Source organism: Oncorhynchus clarkii, chromosome 22 (assembly GCF_045791955.1).
Source record: "Oncorhynchus clarkii lewisi isolate Uvic-CL-2024 chromosome 22, UVic_Ocla_1.0, whole genome shotgun sequence".
Lineage (NCBI taxonomy): Eukaryota > Metazoa > Chordata > Actinopteri > Salmoniformes > Salmonidae > Oncorhynchus > Oncorhynchus clarkii.
In genome coordinates, this window is record NC_092168.1 from 13,167,825 (window position 1) to 13,180,082 (window position 12,258).

Here is a 12,258-nt window from a genome sequence, read left to right on the forward strand (position 1 = left end):
CTTCTAACACATGACACTCTGATTTCCAAATCCACTTATTTAATTACATACATGCCATTCATAGATTGACTTAGCTTTTAAGTTTGGCTAGACAGGTGTATGAATAAGGCTTGTCAATATTGTTATTGAAGTATGTTTAGCCTCAAACTGCAGCATATCTCAATTCCCTTGGCATCAATAATTGCAGTATGGTTGATTTAAATTAAATGTTATATTCCTCCTGAGTACATCTAAATGAAAGGTTTGACTGACAGCTGTTGTGCCATCATCATTAAATAATCTATTTATTCATATTTAGGGTTCATACACATTTTGACAGATGGAATTATTTTACTTCTCCTTGACTCTGAACTAAATTGACAGCGTCTATGTACGTAATAAAAAGTGGAATGTTGATCTCTGCTCTCTGATCACCATGTATCGTACATCCCACATAAAGTAGAATACTGTTAGGCAACTGTATAAAACATGTGGTCAACACTCAGTCTGGAGAGCTGCTGGGTGTGTAGGCTTCTGAGCATGTCCTGCTCAAATGAATCAGAGACAGTTTATCAAGGTTGAGCAGCTAGTTTCTATCAAGGTTGAGCAGCTAATTTCTAAAATGTGGTTTGTTAGAGGAGAATGAAATAAAAGCCTGCACACCAGGCCACCAGCTCTCCTGGAGGATGGTTGACCATCCTTGATGTGAAACATTGCAACATTACAACCAAATACGTTTTATGCCTTTTTTAAATACATTTTTTATTCAATATATCAAAGATGAAATGTCTATGGTAGGTTGTAAATCTTTTTATTCAGCTGAAGCAAGCCCACACATTTTCAGGAAATGTACCTTTCTAGTTTATTCACTTATCTTCGCTACCTTAGAAGTGTTTTAATAATGCCACAATCTGTGATTTCAACAGCCTGACCCTGCCACTTAGCCGTACAGGGGATTAGGCTGGGATAATAAACAACCTCACATTTATAGAGAGCTGTGAATGCAAGGACTGACAGTCCATGAGGTCAACATGATCAACATATTTCAAGCCATGTGTTGCTTGTTTACAAAGACAAAAACAAACAATGGAATAACCTGAGATATGGGGTAAAGTCAGTTGTACTAAGTGCATAAGGCATTCATACGCTACCTTCTTCAAAAATCTAAACCAAAAACAACAACATTTGAACAGCAAGAAATATTACAGATTATGCCTTTATGGATTTTACCATTTTAGAAATCATCGACAGTGTAAGTAAAGACACTGCATTCAGAGTCAACTAGAGCAATGACGTTCTAAAGATAGCCCAAACAGCAAATAACAAGGTCACACAAGACACATATCTGACTTTTGCCATGTACTATATTTAGGCTCTAAATCTTTTGGAGTATGTCATGGTTTTGTTGTAATTGAAACAATGACTGGTCATTTCTACCCAAACTCTTGGCATTTTTAAAAGAAAGGTTTGTGACTGCTTGTTTTAGTAGCATCTTGTTTTAGGTGCTCCCTAAAAGACATGACATTACAAACTGAAAAATAGAACCTGTTTTCAGAGTTTTCCATAAACTGAATCCCATGGACATGAGACAAGCCATGTTTCTGCATAAAGTACAGCTCTGGCATTAAAAACATCATATGCCAAGTGGGGACAGTATGGAAGCTGTGTTAACTGTTTTATTTAGCTGAAAGGGTATTTGTACATATTTTTCCTCTAGATCATTAAGACTAATTGACATATGGTAACTTACATTGTTAGTATGCTCAAGAGATCAAGTAGAGGCAATGCAACACCTGAGTAATGCATAATACTGTGCTTCTATAAACATGTGCCAATAGTGATGTAATAAAACAATTATTAAAATCAGCTCAAAATGTTATTTATGAATCGAGTGGGCAGGCCCCGGCTTGAGCCTTGTGGCAATGTATTTTCAAATAGCCAATAGCGTCTGACAGACTAAAGATCATTGTGAGTTCATATTGATCGACGGAGAATGATGGAGCTCCAAAATCGATGTGAGCAATTACTGTAAACATCCAACAGCAAGCTATGCACCAAGCCATATGAGTTCATATTGCAATTTTAGTCAAACTTGGATTTGAGCCAAATTATGTTTTTCTAGCCGTTTACCCACATCACTGAACACTGGAAAGTGGGATGTTTATTTTAGCTCTTATAGAGCACAGCATTCTGGGAACACCAGGCAGTAAGGCAATTGCATGGTTGTAACAATATTCAGAGTTCATACGGTCATGAAAATCCAAAACTGTTTTCCAGAAAATGATCAAATCTGAAAAGTTTTTTGAAAAGAAATGGAATTCTTTTTAGAATTTGTTAATATAATTTATTAGGCATAGTTTTTAAATATTGTATCGATCAAATAAAAATCAAGATATCAGCCAGGATCAGAATGACACTAGTGCATCTGTTTGCGCACATCACTTGCATAGTGCGAGACTAGTGGAGAAAAAGAGTCTGACATTAAAGCAGCAGGTAGGTCTAGTTTATGAAATATGATCAAGAACAGATTAACTAGGTAGACAATTCAAAACATCTCTTGTACCCTCTAGTTAACTGATGAGCTATTATTAGCATGCAATGTTTTCATAATTTCCCCTCATTTTAGCTAATAATGACAAAGTTGATTTACTTTTAATGATTCATATGATTCATTTAAACTATTGTTTTAGACAAATGATTCACCACACCATTGTATTAGTTTGGATTTGATTCAATCGCGGTTAATTGAATCATGTAAATCAAAATAATTTGTGAAACGTGAACATTAATTGTAGGAATAAAGAATAGATGTAGCCTTACTTCCAGTTGATTTGTGCATCCAATGTATGGAACATTAAAACTCAATAGCCTGCAAAGTAAAGCCTACATCAAGCCTCTCAGTGGCGGCATTGTAATCATGGTTGATGGGTTATCCACGCAGCAAAGACGGGGGACTAAATATAGAAACAGGCTGCTCACACTCGCTGAAGACTCATTAGCTTTGCAGAATAGAGAAGGGCATTTGTTAACTTCTGTCAGAAGTGCAAAGATCACTAGGTGCAGCATCATTGCATTTGCAGAGAAAGGGACAAACTGCTAATATCACAACCTGACAACATATTCTGGGACAAGATCTAAAAACAAGGTCTCCAGTGCAAGGTGTACAGGCAGTGAATATTCTTCTGTTTCGTGCTTTGGAGAATGTTGTACAACTGACATACTCTAAAAAAATCCAATGAAAAAATCTGCTGTGCATGGTCTAAGTCCAACTTTCTATTCTTTGAATATTAACAACAATAATTAGCCATAGAGGACAGAACAGAAATATGAACACATCGTGGGGTCGATAGCCAAGACTATAGCGTCCAATGTCGGATTGAAGTTTGTAGGTGCAATGTTATATATATATAATATATATATACATATACATATACATATATGGGGGATAGAAACATCGCAGCTCTGCAGATTTTGCTGTGAAGAGACCAAATCATTATATCACTTGGTTTGGTACTGTCCACATGTAGCTTGTTTTTGGTCGCAGGTTCAGGAATAGGTGAAGAAACATTTACCTGGAGCGAACTTAGCAAACAGCACTGCTGGGTGACTTCAATTCATTTTCAATCGATCAATAATATAATACTCTTAGCAAAATGAATTTAATTTACCATCTGTAGAAACTGAGAATAGAAAGGTTCTGAACTTTGGTGAAAAATCACAGCAGATTTGAAAAATATGGCGAATAGAAATCAAAACTGGATGGTGTTCATCGATAGATGGGAGGGTGGGACTAAAAACAAGATGAGTAATATAAAATATGTATCTGCAAAATGTACATGGCTAGTGTATTCGGAAAGTATTCAGACCCCTTCACTTCTTCCACATTTTGTTACATTACAGCGTTCAAAGAAAAATCCTCATTCTACACAATACCCCATAATAACAAAGCAAAAAGTTATGATTTTTTTCAAAACAAATGAACAATTCTAACATTACAACCTCGTGTCTTCATGGGTATAATGCTACAAGCTTGGCACACCTGTTTTTGGAGAGTTCCTCCCATTCTCTGCAGATCCTCTCATGCACTCAGGTTGGATGGAGAGCGTTGCTGCACAGCTATTTTCAGGTGTCTCCAGAGGTGTTAGATCGGGTTCAAGTCCAGGCTCTGGATGGGCCGCTCAAGGACATTCAGAGACTTGTCCTGAAATCCCTCTTGCAATGTCTTGGCTGTGTGCTTAGGGTTGAATGTCCTGCTGTAAGGTGAACTTTCTCCCACAGTCTGAGGTCCTGAATGCTCTGGAGCAGGTTTTCATCAAGGATCTCTCTCGACTTTGTAAAGTTAATCTTACCCTCGATCCTGACTAGAATCCCAGTCCCTGGCGCTGAAAAACATCCCAACAGCATGATGCTGCCTCCACCATTCTTCACTTTAGGGATGGTGACAGGTTTCCTCAAAGTGACACTTGGCATTCAGGCCCATGAGTGTAATCTTGGTTTCATCAGACGAGAGAATATTGTTTCTCATGGTCAGAGTCCTTTAGGTGCCTTTTGGCAAACTCCAAGTGGGCTGTCATGTGCTTTTTTTGAGGAGTGTCTTCTGTCTGGCCACTCTACCATAAAGGCCTGATCGGTGGAGTGCTGCAGAAATGGTTATCCTTCTAGAATGTTCTCCATTCCCACTGATGTACTCTGAAACTCTAGGAAGAATATTTGTGGTTGTAAACTTCTTCCATTTAAGAATGATGGAGGCCACTGCTGTGAACCTTTTCCTAAGACACAGTCCTGTCACGGAGCTCTACGGACAATTTAACCTCATGGCTTGGTTTTTGCTTGGACATGCACTGTCAACTGTGGGACCTTATTTAGACAGGGGCGTGCCTTTCCAAATAATGTTGAATTGATTGAATTTACCACAGGTGCACTCAATGAAGTTGTAGAAACGTCTTAAGGATGATCAAAGGAAACAGGATGCGCCTGTAAAGTACGATCTTTGTCACAAGGTCCAAAGCAACCTTCATTGACATCGTTTGAAGTACGTAGACCAACAGCTACTTTAGTAGGTAAAAGCACAATTGAGGCTCATAGCCATTATTTAAATAAGGTTTCTGTTTTTTATTATTAATACATTTGCAAACATTTCAAAAATCCTGTTTTTGCTTTGTCATTTTGGGGTTTTGTGTGTAGATTAATGAGGAAAAACATGTATTATTCAATTTTAGAATAAGGCTGCAACGTAACACAATGTGGAAAGTCAAGGAGTCTGAATGCTTTCCGAATTGGGGGGGAGGGTGTGTGTGTGTGTGTGTGTGTGTGTGTACACTGCTCAAAAAAACTTCAACTGTAACACCATAAAGGTTATGAAATGAGTAACGTTACCTCGCTTGTCCGCGGTTATAAGGAATTTTCAAATATACAAATAAAGGGAACACTTAAACAACACAATGTAACTCCAAGTCAATCACACTTCTGTGAAATCAAATTGTCCACTTAGGAAGCAACACTGATTGACAATAAATTTCACATGCTGTTGTGCAAATGGAATAGACAACAGATGGAAATTATAGGCAATTAGCAAGACACCCCCAACAAAGGAGTGGTTTTGCAGGTGGTGACCACAGACCACTTCTCAGTTCCTATGCTTCTTGGCTGATGTTTTGGTCGCTTTTGAATGCTGCCGGTGCTTTCACTCTAGTGGTAGCATGAGACGGAGTCTACAACCCACACAAGAGGCTCAGGTAGTGCAGCTCATCCAGGATGGCACATCAATGCGAGCTGTGGCAAGGTTTGCTGTGTTTGTCAGCGTAGTGTCCAGGGCATGGAGGCGCTACCAGGAGACAGCCCAGTACACCAGGAGATGTGGAGGAGGCCGTAGGAAGGCAACAACCCAGAAGCAGGACCGCTACCTCCACCTTTGTGCAAGGAGGAGCAGGAGGAGCACTGCCAGAGCCCTGCAAAATGACCTCCAGCAGGCCACAAATGTGCATGTGTCTGCTCAAACGGTCAGAAACAGACTCCATGAGGGTGGTATGAGGGCCCGACGTCCACAGGTGGGGGTTGTGCTTACAGCCCAACACCGTGCAGGACGTTTGGCATTTGCCAGAGAACACCAAGATTGGCAAATTCGCCACTGGCGCCCTGTGCTCTTCACAGATGAAAGCAGGTTCACACTGAGCACATGTGACAGATGTGACAGAGTCTGGAGATGCTGTGGAGAACGTTCTACTGCCTGCAACATCCTCCAGCATGACCGGTTTGGCGGTGGGTCAGTCATGGTGTGGGGTGGCATTTCTTTGGGGGGCCGCACAGCCCTCCATGTGCTCGCCAGAGGTAGCCTGACTGCCATTAGGCACCGAGATGAGATTCTCAGACCCCTTGTGAGACCATATGCTGGTGCGGTTGGCCCTGGGTTCCTCCTAATGCAAGACAATGCTAGACCTCATGTGGCTGGAGTGTGTCAGCAGTTCCTGCAAGAGGAAGGCATTGATGCTATGGACTGGCCCGCCCATTCCCCAGACCGGAATGCAATTGGGCACATCTGGGACATCATGTCTCGCTCCATCCACCAACTTATTGTTGGTGGATGCACCACAGACTGTCCAGGAGTTGGCGGATGCTTTAATCCAGGTCTGGGAGGAGATCCCTCAGGAGACCAACTGCCACCTCATCAGGAGCATGCCCAGAAGTTGTAGGGAGGTCATACAGGCATGTGGAGGACACACACACTACTGAGCCTCATTTTGACTTGGGCATTATATCAAAGTTGGATCAGCCTGTAGTGTGGTTTTCCACTTTAATTTTGAGTGTGACTCCAAATCCAGACCTCCATGGGTTGATAAATTTGATTTCCATTGATCATTTTTGTGTGATTTTGTTGTCAGCACATTCAACTATGTAAAGAAAAAAGTATTTAATAAGAATATTTCATTCAGTCAGATCTAGGATGTGTTATTTTAGTGTTCCCTTTATTTTTTTGAGCAGTGTACATACATACATACACGTGTGTGTGTGTGTGTGTGTGTGTGTGTATGGATATATATATATATATATATATATATTAGATAGATAGATATATACACAGTTGAAGTCGTAAGATTATACACCTGAGCCAAAAACATTTAAACTCAGTTTTTCACCATTTCTGAGATTTAATCCTAGTTAAAATTCCTTGTTTTAGGGAATGTGAAATGTCAGAATAATAGTAGTGATATATTTCAGCTTTTTTTTTTCTTTAATCACATTCCCAGTGGATCATAAATGTATATACACTCAATTAGTATTTGGTAGCATTGACTTTAAATGGTTTAACTTCGGTCAAACGTATCGTGGAGCCTTCCACAAGCTTCCCACAATAAGTTGGGTGACTTTTGGCCCATTCCTCCTGACCGAGATGGTGTAACTGAGTAGGGTTTGTAGGCCGCCTTGCTCGCACACGCTTTATCTGTTCTGCCCACACATTTTCTATAGGATTAAGGTCAGTGCTTTGTGATGGCCACTCCAATACCTTGACTGTGTTGTCCTAAAGCCATTTTGCCACAACTTTGGAAGTATGCTTGGGGTCATTGTCCATTTGGAAGACCCATTTGCGACCAAGCATTAACTTCCTGACTGATGTCTTGAGATGTTGTGTCAATGTATCCACATAATTTCCCCTCATGATGCCATGTATTTTGTGAAGTGCACCAGTCCCTCCTGCAGCAAAGCACTACCACAACATGATGCTGCCATCCCGTGCTTCACGCTTGGTGTTCCTATTTTTCCTCCAAACATAAAGATGGTGTTTATGACCAAACAGTTCTATTTTTGTTTCATCAGACCAGAGGACATTTCTCCAAAAAGTACGATCTTTGTCCCCATGTGCAGTTGCAAGCCGTAGTCTGGAATTTTTATCGCAGTTTTGGAGCAGTGGCTTCTTCCTTGCTGAGCGACCTTTCAGGTTATGTCGATATAGGACCTGTTTTACTGTGGATATAGATGCTTTTGTACCCGTTTCCTCCAGCATCTTCACAAGGTCCTTTGCTGTTGTTCTGGGATTGATTCATCTCTAGGAGACAGAATGCATCTCCTTCCTCAGCGGTATGGCGGCTGCGTGGTCTCATGTTGTTTATACTTGCGCACTATTGTTTGTACAGATGAATGTGGTACCTTCAGGGGTTTGGAAATTGCTCCCAAGGATGAACAAGAGGGCTACAATTAATTTTTCTGAGGTCTTGTCTGATTTATTTTGATTTTCCAATGATGTCAAGCAAAGAGGCACTGAGTTTGAAGGTAGGCCTTGAAATACATCCATAGGTACATCTCCAATTGACTCAAATGATGTCAAATAGCCTATCGGAAGCTTCTAAAGCCATGACATAATTTTCTGAAATTTTCCAAGCTGTTTAAAGGAACAGTCAACTTAGTGTATGTAACCTTCTGACTCACTGTAATTATGATAGTGAATTATAAGTGAAATAATCTGTCTGTAAACAATTGTTGGAAAAATGACTTGTCTCATGCACAAAGTAGATGTCCTAACCGACTTGCCAAAACTATAGTATGTTAACAATAGGTTGCAGTCATTAAAAATAGTTTTTCAACCACTCCAAACTTAAGTGTATGTAAACTTCTGACTTCAACTGTATACATTCATTAGGCTGTCTGTGTTTTTAGAAAGGCCTTTTATAAATGTATATTGTAGCGACACCATCTTTTTTTGCAAAAATAAATTCATATAAACACAACTTTAAGCTTCATATTCATTTGACAGAGGTATTGAACTGCCAATTGATCTGCAAAGCAAGTAATAAAACAGAACAAGTGTTTCTGCGCTTATGTCGATATTACACAGATAAGCAAACGGTAACAGAAATCAGGTATGGATGCAGGCTTTATAGACCTCTATATATGAGTGACCGTGTCCAAAAAACCACCACCTGTTATGTTGGGCTCAATTAAGCATGATCGTCTTGTAAGTATAATAGCAAAGCTTGCTTTTATATAATAAAAAAAATCTTGAAACGGTAGTGTAATGGAATTAGTGTGGTGTGTGTGTGAAGAATACAATACTTTAACTTGTATGCGGTACAAATCATATTGTGAGTGCTCCTCTTTCTAAGGCTGTTTGAGAAGGTTTGAATCCTAAGCAACGTTCATTCACATCGTTTGAAGTATGTAGACCAACAGCTACTTTAGTAGGTAAAAGTTGTGTGCTGGAAAACCTTGGTAGAGAATGCATGGATGTAGGCATTGTGGTGCTCATGTGAATTTCATTTATTTTTTGGTTTCAGACCAATGCCTGCATCTCACATTTAAACATATAATTTATTGTTTTTAATATAGAATAGAAGCAAGTGTATATAAAAGTAATAAGGTGGTGGACATTTTCTGAGTTCACCAATAAGATATATTGCATTTTATTCTTCTTATTCAAGGCCTAGTTTGGAATTGAATCATATGCATTTGATACTGCAACTTATTATAGGTATTATACCGCACATATAACATTAAAGCTGTGTATAATGTACATCACTAACATTAAATTCCAGATATGCAACGTTACCTCAATGATGAACACTAGAACCGCTAAAGCAGTCATTTAGACATCTCATTAATTAAATTGGTTTATTACGCTACCATTTTTAAAGTCATGCCCCCTGTGTCTTTTACTTTTCTTAAATAAGTCTATATAACAGACTACCATTGTTAGAATCTTAATCTCACAAACAGAACTGGTGTTTTAAATAACAATTTTTTAAGTGCATGTCATTTAAAAAATAAATAATTCACCCGTTGCCCCTCCCGACAGTAGGGCCTGCTCCTTCTCCCGACAGTAGGGCCTGCTCCTTCTCCCGACAGTAGGGCCTGCTCCTTCTCCCGACAGTAGGGCCTGCTCCTTCTCCCGACAGTAGGGCCTGCTCCTTCTCCCGACAGTAGGGCCTGCTCCGCTCCTTCTGCCGACAGTAGGGCCTGCTCCGCTCCTTCTGCCGACAGTAGGGCCTGCTCCGCTCCTTCTGCCGACAGTAGGTTCTGCTCCGCTCCTTCTGCCGACAGTAGGTTCTGCTCCGCTCCTTCTGCCGACAGTAGGTTCTGCTCCGCTCCTTCTCCCGACAGTAGGTTCTGCTCCGCTCCTTCTCCCGACAGTAGGTTCTGCTCCGCTCCTTCTCCCGACAGTAGGGCCTGCTGCCGACAGTAGGTTCTGCTCCGCTCCTTCTGCCGACAGTAGGTTCTGCTCCGCTCCCGACAGTAGGTTCTGCTGCCGACAGTAGGTTCTGCTCCGCTCCTTCTCCCGACAGTAGGTTCTGCTCCGCTCCTTCTCCCGACAGTAGGTTCTGCTCCGCTCCTTCTCCCGACAGTAGGGCCTGCTCCTTCTCCCGACAGTAGGGCCTGCTCCTTCTCCCGACAGTAGGTTCTGCTCCGCTCCTTCTCCCGACAGTAGGTTCTGCTCCGCTCCTTCTCCCGACACTAGGTTCTGCTCCGCTCCAGTAGGTTCTGCTCCGCTCCTTCTCCCGACAGTAGTCCCGACAGTAGGGCCCTGCTCCGACAGTAGGGCCTGCTTCAGTAGGGCCTGCTCCGCTCCTTCTCCCGACAGTAGGGACAGTAGGTTCTGCTCCGCTCCTTCTCCCGTCATTAGGTTCTCCCGACAGTAGGGCCTCCGCTCCTTCTCCCGCTCCTTCAGTAGGTTCTCCCGACAGTCCCGACAGGGCCTGCTCCGCTCCTTCTCCCCGACAGTAGGGCCTGCCCGACAGTAGGTTCTGCTCCGCTCCTTCTCCCGACAGTCCTCCCGACAGTAGGGCCTGCTCCTTCTCCCGACAGTAGGGCCTGCTCCGCTCCTTCTCCCGACAGTAGGTTCTGCTCCGCTCCTTCTCCCAACAGTAGGTTCTGCTCCACTCCTTCTCCCGACAGTAGGTTCTGCTCCGCTCCTTCTCCCGACAGTGGAATGTTAGATGATTATCACCCCGATAATTAACTCGGAACTGAACCTAAATTATACCGAAACTAATTTCACACATATAGCAGATTAAATTAATGAAGTAAAGCATGATGGGGGAGAATGGGTTAGTTGATGAACGAGGGAAGCAAACAATGCATAATTATGCAATCACCAATTGCGAATGAAGAACAGGGTGTGCCATTCTAATATATTAGTATATTCTAATTCTAATCTCAATGGTATGTACCCTATATCAGTCCACCAAATCCAAGCAGTTGTATCAGTGTACTCTGACCTACTTGGAGTACACAGTGAGAGCATGCATATTTTAAAATGGCAAGAAGATGAAGAGGAATGGATACACATGCTGTGTTAGCAGTGCTACACAATTGTAATAAAAAGGACTCAGATGGCAGGAAAGAAATGAATCATGACATCTCTGATAGATTATTCTTCTGATTCGGAGCCTCAGCCTGAATAAACTACACCTCCTAGGCAAAAAACTGCAAAATAGCCAGAACAGTGCGCACTGAGTGAGGTCCTCAGCTGATACCAAATGAAACAGCGAGACGGAGAGAGGAAGGGATGGCACCGGTTAGATAGAACAAGCTGGTGAAAATGCTACGGGACGATTATCAGCACAAAATGTAATAGCTGAGAGAGCAGGCCCTAAATCACAAGAAAAAAACATCAGCAATGAACTCACCAGCTTTCGTTGTTTGTGACATGGAGATCAAACATTATTTGTCACATGCGCCAAATACAAGTAGTGTAAACCTTACTGTGAAATGCTTACTTACAAGCCTTTAAACAACAGTGCAGTTCAAGAAGAGTTAAGAAAATATTTACCAACTAAACTAAAAAATAATATATCAAATTTATTTATATAGCCCTCCGTACATCAGCTGATATCTCAAAGTGCTGTACAGAAACCCAGCCTAAAACCCCAAACAGCAAGCAATGCAGGTGTAGAAGCACGGTGGCTAGGAAAAACTCCCTAGAAAGGCCAAAACCTAGGAAGAAACGTAGAGAGGAACCAGGCTATGAGGGGTGGCCAGTCCTCTTCTGGCTGTGCCGGGTGGAGATAACAGAACATGGCCCAGATGTTCAAATGTTCATAAATGACCAGCATGGTCAAATAATAATAATCACAATAGTTGTTGAGGGTGCAGCAAGTCAGCACCTCAGGAGTAAATGTTAGTTGGCTTTTCATACTCTTAATGATCGGCTATCTCTACCACTCCTGCTGTCTCTAGAGAGTTGAAAACAGCAGGTCTGGGACAGGTAGCACGTCCGGTGAATAGATCAGGATTCCATAGCCGCAGGCAGAACAGTTGAAACTGGAGCGGCAGCACGGCCAGGTGGACTGG